Raw genomic sequence first — 11,758 nt, 5'->3', positions numbered from 1 at the left:
GATTTGCCAAACTGGAGATGTTGACTTCAGTGGAAAGAATTACATGTACATTAAACTCTACTTGCTGGATATTTTAAAACCTGCTACAAACCATCCTTTCGCACTCCTGTATGTGAAATGAATTATGACAAACAAATAGATAATATTGATTCTACAAAGTCTGTTCCTTAAAGCTGAGTTGTTAGATAAAAAAATAACAACCAATATTTTGTATTAGACTGCATCTTTATGTTTCTAGTATAGTGGGAAGCATCCAGTTGGCTTTGTGCCTAAGACAGGACAAGAATTCACAATGTCCTGATGTCTAACCTTCTATTGTTAACCATATGTAGCTAGCATTTTATTCAGGGGTGGGCTACTTCCCGGACAGTGGGGTAGCGAAAATGGAGCTCCATCCCAGAACACCCAGTTTGCACTGAAAGATGTTGAAAGAAAATGCAGGGCGTCCTGCATAAGCCATGCCCACTACCACGAGTGTGGTAGTAAAATTTTTGGTAGCCCTTCACTGATTATATTCCTATGGACCACGGTGACAATAAATCCAAGTCATAGACTATGACATTAATCAATACAAAACAAAGTATTTTTTAACCAATACATTAGAAATAAAACGGGATCTTGTTTCTCACTACACAGAGCATAATTTTTGGTAGATCTGTATGTATTCTATAGTTTGCATTATTATAATCATAACTAAGATCAGGGGTGTCTAATATTTTCAAAATATGAAATTTTAAATAAGAATATGGTTGAAAACATGTTATATATTTATTAGATTTTTTTTACCACCTTTATTATTTTACAAGTAAGTCATACTTAATACTCCACCTTTCTCCTCTTTTCCCAACCAACCTTTTGTAAAGGTTGGTTGGGCTGAAGGAGAGAGTGACAGGCCCATAGCCACCCATTGGGTTGCAACTCGAGAGATTCTTTTTAAACTTTGCTCATGAATTAATTAGAGCATCCATTGGAACCCTGACAGAGAACTTTCCTGCCTAAATCAGGACTAGGACTCAGTTTCCTGGCTTCTAAGTCAGATTTTAATCAACTTAAACACCAAATTAAATTATTGAGGTTAACAGGATTTAGGTAGACCAGCATATTTGAGCAGCAACTATCCTAAACCACTAAATCTTTCCTGCCATCTAGTTGTTTTCCAGATTTTGAAGGTCAAATACATACATGAGTAGCAAATTAATGAAAGTAAATATTTAAGAAGGAAAATAACAATAATCAATCAATTAATGAAAATAATCAGTTGACTTATTTTGTTTTGGTCATGTTTTATCCATATTCAATACCGAGTCTACAGAGAGGGGCGGCATACAAATTCAAATAATAATAATAATAATAATAATAATAATAATAATAATAATATTTGAGGTATATATTTAAAATAATTTCAACCTTTAGCTTTTCTATTTTCACTTACATTTTATGCCATTGTAATATCTTTGATGGGAAACACAATTTATTAATGGTTATTCTATGCAGAGTTAAATGTCAAACCTTCCTAAAATGGATGAAGAATTAGAAACATACACAATTCTTTCTGAGATATAAAAAAATATATGTTTGCAGATTGCATTGCTATCTTTGAATAAAATGATTTGATTGTTCTTAGGTTTTGAATGTGTGCCCCACAATATTGTCATCACTTAGTACTTTTACTGAAGTTATCTCTCCCATACAACTTGCTATCTCATTTTTTAGCCTTTCAATAGACTGCTGATTAGTGTCACTTACTTCAGAAGCATGTTTTGACCCAATGGAGCCAACCCTTTCATTAAGGCTAGCTTCCTACTGTGTAAAGACAAAGATCAAAGAGCCAGGAGCTTCAGAATCATACAAATAAATTCTACTCTTCATTATTATTTTGCTTCAGATACAGTTTCTCTCTATAAAAATGTGCTATTTATCTTAACCTTTTATATTTTACATCTCAACTATCCTTCTATTAAAAAAACCTTTGAAGAACCAGGAAAGAAGTTGGTCTATATTTTTTCTAAGGAAAAACATTTATATGCTCACAAGTGTTCTGCTATTACAGCTAACATTACAATAAGGTAATGAGTTTTTAAGGATAAAAATTACATAGATATTTTTGTTAGTAAATTTCAGTTCTACTATTTTATAATATAAACAGTAAGCGTTGTTATTTAAGAACAATTCCATTAGGATTTGACAATCCTGGTATGGCAACAGTCTTGCCAATATTTTATATTGTCATAAGCAGTTATGGACTCCTATGGGTACGGTCAGGTACGCAGAACCGGTAGAAAAAATTTGGTTAGGGACGCAGAACCGGTAGAAAAAAAATTGAATTTTTTTTTTCTTTTTTCCCCTTTTGGGCCCTGGGCATGTTTTTCCTATTGCGGTAAATGAGCTTGAATGTGTATAATTTTAGAAGAACTCTCTCTCTCTGTGTTTGTGTACATACACATACAGTTTATATAGTAGATAATGCATATTTTTGTGTGCCTGTGTGTAATACGTATGTACATATATGGCATATATATATAGTAGATAATGCATATTTTTGTGTATAGTTTGGATGTTTAGTAATAGTAAATAGATAAGGAAATTGTACCTCTTTGAGGCTAGGAGAGGCCAGGCACCCTAACCCTAACCCAAACCCATGACTTGAGTGACATAAAGTTGGCCACCTTTAAGCCTGTCACATGACTTTTAAGCCACCCCCGGTCACATGATCATCAAGCCACTCCTATCTGATCACATGGTTGGCAAGCCACATCCACAAAATAAGCCACGCCTACAGTGTGGTAGTAAATTTTTTTGCAGCCCTTCACTGGTCATAAGAATAAAATATAAAAGACAGATGATATAATAATTCCAAAAAAAAAATGACTGAATTTAATTGACCAATATCTGAAGTTGGCAAATATGATTTGAAATTGTGTCTCAAGGACTGCTTTAACAGAAGTTTGTAAGAAATATTCCACACTTTCCTGTGTTTTTCAGGTGTAGCATGGGCCTCCAGATGTGACAATCCTGATTTTACAATGATTATCTTAGATCACTTGAGGCTGAATGTAAACAATCCTTGAATAGGTTATCTTGATCAAACCCAGGATGGGAGAAAACAGCAAAGCAATGATCCTGATTAGAGGGTGGGGAATATTAAAGGAAAGGGGAATGGCAGGTGGCATATACTGAAGATTGATATGGGAACTAAAGAAGAGGGAAAACCTAGCCATTGTTAAAAAATTGGTGTCTTTCTTAGACAGTTCCACGACTTACTAGTTCAGAATTGTTAGTCTGAAAGCATATTTATCATTTTTTAGAGTTAAACTAGATGTGGCATTAATTGAATGAATACAATTAACATGCATATTTTGAAGCTCTAGAGAACTCTAAATGGTACTATGGAAAGTAGAATGAAATCCATTGTTTCATGTCATTATCCAAGCAGTTTCCATAAGAACAAAAGAACATAAGAAGAGCCATGCTGAATCAGGCCAAAGCCCATCTAGTCCAGCATTCTGTGTCACAAAGTGGCCCACCAATTGTCCATGGAGATCTTGAGCAGAAAGAGAAGGCAAGACCCTCCCTTTCCCCTGACCCCCAACAAATGGTACTCAAAGGAATTTTGCCTGCCTCAACCAACATAGAGGCAGCACATGGGCATCCGTTTCAATAACCACCGATATACCTGGCATCCATGAATCTGTCTAATCCTGCCTTGAAGCTAACAAGGCTGACAGCTATCACGACCTCTTCTGGAAGTGAATTCCATTTCAATTAAAATTTATATTGGTACCAAGATAGATGGATAGATGGATAGATGGATAGATGGATGTATAGATAGATAGATAGATAGATAGATAGATAGATAGATAGATAGATAGGTAGGTAGGTAGATAGATAGATAGATAGATAGATAGATAGATAGATAGATAGATAGATAGATAGATAGATAGATAGATCTATTTATAGTTTGAACCTAGATTTATAGCTTCATGTATAATGAATGTGTGCACCACAAGTTTCGATGTCACTTTAGTAACAGTTGTCTAATAATGCAAACTATTTTGCATAGGAAGGGAAAAGAAAAAAAGGAAGGAAGGAAGAAATTTGGTACCTTCACAACGAGTCTATGAATGTGTTTGTAAATAACATTTTTAAAAATTGAATAATAATTAGGAAATTCAGCTCAAAATGCCCTGTGCCTTTTATCAGAGAATCAAAAAGAAAATGAATTATGATGCATTATATTAATCCATAATGTAAAAAAACCACACAATATATTACCTTTTGTTCTACATTAGCAAGCACATTCATCTAACATTAAAATATCAATATTAACTTAAATAAAGTATTAGCAAATATATTATGAAAGAACACTTTAACTCCTATCTGAAGAAATCAAAATTCTGTTAATGCCCTAAGTATTTCTTAATTGTAACTTTTTGTTAAGACAGAGAATTTTGTAAATAAACAGAGGAGTTATCTCTCATAAATAAAAGCACTGTAGGTATATATTAACAATATTCTAAGTGTTTCTTCATGTATAATCCCTTAAAATAATACAAAGATAACACACGAGCCAAACAAAGCTAGGCACTTTTAAATCCCATTGATTTGGGAGGACACCTAAGGACATGTTTTAACTTTCCGTTGAGATCAGTGGAACCTTGAAATATGTAACTTAGTGGATCATGGTCATAATAATGTTTATTCTATAGCTTAGTTAACTATAATTAAAAGCATTAGAAACAGCCCAAACAAAAATATATATCTTACATGGATAAAAAAGTCGGGAGAAAGACTTACTGCTCAGAAAAATATAAGCTTTCACTAAATAGATTCCCTTTTCCCCCCAGCCTATTCTGTTAAGGCTCTGTCAAATATGAAAATATTTTAAAGGTGCAATAAAGAAATATTAGAAATAAAGTCAGTATTACAAGTATACACTTGCAAACTGTAAAAGTGTGTGGTGACGGGAATAGCCAAATGATCAACATAAATGAATGAATGCATGAACCAGAAAGAGGGCTGAGAAAATACTTTTCTATTCTATTCTATTCTATTCTATTCTATTCTATTCTACAGTATTCTATTCTATATGATATCATTTCTGTGAAATCTATATTTTGATAATATAATAATGGGATTGGAAAATGTCATTTAAGTCATCAAATACAAGTCATTGTTCAATGCACACAATGAAATGTTAGTGAAGAGTAAAATTCCACCAAATGCAATGAAAAGAAATAACATGAAATTGTTGTACAGTGGATTGCAGCCTACTTTATCTAATGAAAAAGATGTTGCATTGAGGTCAACTGAATTAAGTTCAGATATAAATGACTAAGTTTAATGTAAATTTATTTTGAAATGCACATTCTGCACAATACATTCTTAAGGCTTAATTCCTTGAAAACAAGCTTAAGATATAGATTTTAAACATAAATCTGTATAACTGTCTTAAAGTTACTTTAAGTAATAATGAAAGGTTTATATTTTCATGTTTCATCAGGGAAAACTCCTCCTCCTCCTCCTTCTTTTTCTTCCTCCCCTTCCTATCACTCCTTCCTCCTTCCTCCTTCCTCCTCCTCCTCCTCTTGTTGTTGTTGTTGTTGTTGTTCTTCTTCTTCTTCTTCTTCTTGTTGCTCTTCTTCTTCTTCTTCTTCTTCTTCTTCCTTCTTCTTCTTCTTCTTCTTCTTCTTCTTCTTCTTCTTCTTCTTCTTCTTCTTCTTCTTCTTTTCTGCTCTCTGCTCATCCAAATCATCTTCCATTTGGAATATTGCAATGTACTCTATATAGGGCTATCTTTGAACTGTATCCAGAACCTTCAGCTGATACAAAAATGACCATCCAAGCAGTCTTAGGTCCCCACATGTAACACCTTTGCTATACAACTTTATTTATTTATTATTTCGATTTATATGCCGCCCCTCTCCGAGTTGCATTATGTGCAATTTTGCTTCTACACCCAATTCAGAAAGTTAACCATGACTATTAAAGCCCTACATGGCACAGAGCCAGGTTACCTACAGAACCATCTCTGCCCTATCACATGATCAAGGAAAGAGCTTGCTCTGTTTTTGCCCCATCCAGAGTTGAAATAGGCACTCATTCTACTGGCCTTTCAGAAAGATGTAAAAACATGGCCACTTTTGACAGCTGATCTAGTTTCATCAGAAATAAAACTTCTCTATTTTACGCAGTTGCCTATGTTCCTCATTCTTTACCTCATTGTAAGCTAATGGTATATAAGATAAACAAACAAACAAAGAACGAAAAGACCTGACCTCCCAACACAACTATCTATCTATCTATCTATCTATCTATCTATCTATCTATCTATCTATCTATCTATCTATCTATCTATCTATCTATAGCTCTATATCTCTATATCGATCGATCAATAGATTAGAAGGATGGATGGATGGATGGATGGATGGATAGATAGAGATAGAGATAGAGATAGAGATAGAGATAGAGATAGAGATAGATATAGTGATAGAGATAGAGATAGAGATACACACACACACACATACAGACGTGTGTGTGTGTGTTTGTGTGTGTGTGTGAGAGAGAGAGAGACAGAGATTGTAAGCAGAAAGAAACAAATTCAATTAGGGACTGGAAATTTTCCTCATTAGATTACTGATTAATCGATTAGGACTCATTTGTTACAAGGTATGGCGGGAAAATATACCAGACTGAAATAGTTAGTGAGTTCATATACTCAAACTTATTTTATCAGCTTGTCATAGAAGATTGTCTATATCACAGAAGAGTATCACATTCTACTTCTCAGACAAAAAAAAAGGCTCTAACTCTGTTAGGTAACGTCCTCTTATTTACAGTTGACAGGATAATAAGATCATAATATGTTTGAACAGCACTAAACAGAAGAACCTCGAGATATAAATATAGAAGTTTAGCCAGCAGAAATCTAAATAAAAGGTTAGTCAATCTGCAATTTACGTAGCTAGGTTGGTGCAAATTGTTTAGCATAGTTAAAAATGTTTTAGAAAGTAGACTAAGAGCCATGACAATCATTCTCCACAGAACATTTTAAGCACATTGAACAATGTACCAACCTAGCTTTCAAGCCAGCATATATAAATTGCTGAATTTTTCTAAAGTTCAAAACAAATCTTGAAGTTGCTAATCATCGTATGTGAAATGTAATCATTCTTATATCTAGCTTTGGTCATTTTCATTTAATCTTGGCAAAGAACTGAAAATTGAGAAAATAATATGTTTTCCCCCCCAATGATAACATTTCCATATATGGAGATGTGATCTTATTCGGCAACTAAAGAAAGAAGGAACCAATGGTTTATGATAAGGAAGAATGACACAAAAACAGAAACAAGAATTGACGGGGAAAGTAAAAGAAAATGGTGCTTCTGCTAAGAAAAAAAACTGTTTAAAACTGTTCATAAATAAGAGAGGTGGCATACAAATCTAATAAATAATAATAATAATAATAATAATAATATAATTTTTATTAGTTCATATATCTCAGACCATTTAATAAAGAAAAAGAAGTACTATTCAGTCTGTTACTGAATATTAATTGCCTTTCCTACTAGTTTCCTATATACAAGACTTGCTCTTGAAGAAAATTTATATAAAGTTTATTTCTTCTCTTTCTGAGCTCCCCAGTATTATTGGCCAGGAATAAATGAGAATAGCAAATGCTTCTTCCTAAATAGTTATTTATGGTTACTTCTTATTTTAATCTACTTTCATCCATCTAAGTTGAACCACTCAACAAAAGGGCTATCTTTTGCAGACAGCCATTATCTGGTATTAATCTGTTTCAGAAGCTTAATATACCACTTGAATACTACTTATAGAATTTCATTTTTTTTTTTAATGAGAAAGCCCAAAAAGTATCACTAATCACTGACTGCACCTGCTTAAGTCATATTGCAAAACTGCTTTTGAACAGAATGGTAATTAAAAAACAGTTCTACCATCAGAAATGAAGCTGCATACACAGCTCCAGCTGATTGGCGGCAGTAACTTCCTGGATTACTGGTCTCAGCTCCACTCTCCTTTTTTCCCCTGCTGCTGCTGCTGTGCACTCCTCGCTTTTTTCCTCTTTCCTCCTTCCTGGCCTTGGATGAGCTTCCCTCTCTCCTGCCCAGCTCCCCTCCAGCCTCATGCGGCACCTCCCGAGACCAGGAGAGCCATGCCATGCCAAAGCAGTCTGGGCTGCGGTCTTTTTCCTCTTTTTCCTCTCACGAAGCCCTCACTCTGCCCACAGCTGAGATGAAAAGGCATCGTGCAGCAATAATAGTTCACTTGAACGATGATGATCATTCAAGCCACTCCCACCTGGTCGGTGTTGTGTATACTCCTGTTCAGTTTGGGGTTTTGCAGATTCTGATTCGGAAAGTGTTTATGAATTAGTGGCAGGGCCTGATTTACAGGCAGAGGAAGAGGGAGGAGACCAACCACAGGACTTTCTATGAGTTCAGATTCAAGTGAAGGAGAAACAGATTTTATTATTTATTTATTTATTTATTTATTTATTTATTTATTTATTTATTTATTTATTTATTTATTTATTTATTTATTTATTTATTTATTTATTTATTTATTATTTAGATTTGTATGCCGCCCCTCTCCGCAGACTCGGGGCGGCTCACAACAAGACACAACAAATCGTAACAAATCCAAATAATTTAAATATTTAAAAAGTTTAAAAAGAACCCCAATATACTCACACACACACACACACAAACATACCATGCATAATTGTACATGCCCGGGGGAGGTGTTTTAGTTCCCCCATGCCTGACGGCAAAGGTGGGTTTTAAGGAGTTTACGGAAGGCAGGGAGAGTAGGGGCAGTTCTAATCTCTGGGGGGAGTTGGTTCCAGAGAGTCAGGGCCACCACAGAGAAGGCTCTTCCCCTGGGGCCCGCCAACCGACATTGTTTAGTTGACGGGACCCAGAGAAGGCCCACTCTGTGGGACCTAATCGGTCGCTGGGATTCGTGCGGCAGGAGGCGGTCTCGGAGATATTCTGGTCCAGTGCCATGAAGGGCTTTAAAGGTCATAACCAACACTTTGAATTGTGACCGGAAATTGATCGGCAGCCAATGCAGACTGCGGAGTGATGGCGAAACATGGGCATACCTAGGTAAGCCCATGACTGCTCTCGCAGCTGCATTCTGCACGATCTGAAGTTTACGAACACTTTTCAAAGGTATCAGATGGGTAAATCCTTCTTTCAGACACTTGCAAAGGTGAAGAGAGCAAGTGTCAGGAAAGAAATATTAGGAGAGGAACGGATTAATTAATTAAGTAATTAATTTGTCACATTCGGGTGTCAGTGGAACAAAAGGGTGGAGTTCTCAATCTGCTATAAAACAATATGGAGGTGTCTTTCCACAGCTCTGAAAGTAAGCTTTGTTTTGTGTATTTTTAATTGCAGTTTTTATTTTCGTGGGCTAACGCTACCTAGCCATAAATCTTAGAATGACTTGGGGAATGCTTTGAGGATGTTTATGCTGCCTTAACTACTAAAGACCGAAATAAGAGAGACTGCATACCGAGATGATGCAGTTTATAACAGAAGGAAGAAAAATAAAGATGATGTTTTGTTTTTACAAATCTCTGCATTTCTCAAGACTTTATTTCAATTAACAATGGCCTTAGCCAGATATCAGAACAGTCACATGGCTGGCAAGCTACTCCTACCCACTCACATGACCATCAAGCCACACCCACAAAATAAGCCACACCCACAGTATGGCAGTAAAAAAATTGGGTGCTTATTACTGAATATAGGAATATGTGCGTGCCTGTATATGGTATTCAAAGAAAGTTTAAACTTCTTAGTAAGCATACAGTCAGTCTTTTAATCATGTCAAAGTAATCTTTAGGACTCCAGCCAATATTTCTATGAATAAACAATGGATGTTTTACAGGTAGCAAGTAAAGTGAAGAAATTCACAGGAGGGAACACATAGTATCTTACTACGGCAAGTTAACTTGGCTGTGAATTGACATCAGCCATTCTCTTTCTTTTGCTAGGAAACCTTCCAACACTTGTATTTCAAAGTCTGGCTGCTTGTAGCAGGCTTTCTTCTGTTGATCAGCCCCTAGCATTGGTAAAAGGAGCAGGAATGCTTAATCTATAAATATTATGATTTAAGGTAAAAAAGCCTGACAGGAAAATTATGCAATCAGTATCATTCTCTGGATGAACTTCAAACTGGGGCAATTCACCACAGTCACAGCTCTAAGCAGATGAAGACACCATCTTAAAAACAGCTTTGGTAATCTTCACAGGGATTTCAGATCATTTTATTTTATTTTAATTTATTTGTTTGTTTTGTCAAGTACATATTGGTGGTACACAAAGATATGATAATATTCATATACAGATACTAGTAAAAGAGAAACATTAGGATAGAGGATTGAAGGCACGCTGGTGCACTTATGCACCCCCCTTTACTGACCTCTTAGGAATCGGGAGAGGTCAACAGTAGATAGTCTAAGGGTAAAGTTTTGGGGGTTAGGTGATGATACTATAGGGGTGCCAGGGGTGGGTTTCTCCCGGTTTGACCAGTGTGTCCAAACTATTAGCAACCTGCTGGTGATCGTGTCATGGATCCAGTTTGGTCAATGCTGGTCTGGGGGTGCTGCCATCTTTTAAAAAGAATTTTCCCATCTTTGGATGGCTTTTCTGCTTGAAAAAGAGCCCTCCCGCCCACTTCTAGGTTCATACTGACCTTTATTTCTTCGCCCGAAACACAGCTGATCAGCATCTCAGCTGTGTTTCGGGGTGAATCCTGCTTCTGAGAATGCACAAAAGCGAAAATGCACAAGGGGACGCATGTGCGAAATGTCCTGATGTGAACCAGTAGTGAAGGTAAGTGGAATCACCCCTGGAACATACCTACTATTAGCCTCGCCTTAAAGTTAATATTTTAAGGCGAGGGTAGAGAACATGCTGCAACCATCATAAAAACATGCTAGTTGCCAAGTGCCTGAATGTGACCATGTGAGGAACAGTTGCAAGTCACCTTTTCCAGCCCTGTTATAACTTTTAACAGTTGCTAAATAAATGGTCATATGCAGTGATGGGCTGCCAAAATTTTTACTGCCACACTGTGACTGTGGCTTGCTGGCCATGTGACCAGGTGGAGTGGCTTGACAATCATGTGACCAGGGTGGCTTAAAGGCAGTGAAGGGCTACCAAAATTTTACTACCACACTGTGGGCATGGCTTAAATGCAAGATGCCCTGCATTTTCTTTCAACTTCTTTCAGTGCAAATTGGGTGCTCTGGGGTGGAGCTCCATTTTTGCTACCCCACTGCATTCCTCCCTGTCTGGTCATGTGTTGAGGACTTGCTGTAATATAATGCTGCGTGATCACAATATCTAACAACTCTAGAAAACATAGCTAATTATAATTATATTCAGGAATATCAGCAATTTAAAAAAACAGAAAAAAAGGAAAAATAGTAATTTAAAAAAATCTGCCTAGTTTCAAACCAGTTTACAAGTCAGATCATTGTCATTGTACTGTTATTGGGAAAAGAGGCTCTAGAAAACATTTAGTGGCAAGAAAAGAGATTTTATTTTAAAGTTGTGCTTTAGTTTTGTTTATGTAAATTCAGCTGAAATTTGTATATGTACCAAAATAAAAGTATCTATGTCTCAAAAGACCTACCCTATGAAGGAAAGCAATTGGCAATTGACAGTGTTAGAATGGGCCTGCAGGAGTGGTCCAGAAAATCTCTATCCTTTGTTATGCC

The sequence above is a fragment of the Erythrolamprus reginae genome, chromosome 3 (genome assembly GCF_031021105.1).
Source record: "Erythrolamprus reginae isolate rEryReg1 chromosome 3, rEryReg1.hap1, whole genome shotgun sequence".
In the NCBI taxonomy this organism is placed as follows: Eukaryota; Metazoa; Chordata; class Lepidosauria; order Squamata; family Dipsadidae; genus Erythrolamprus; species Erythrolamprus reginae.
This window is presented reverse-complemented; position numbering follows the sequence as displayed.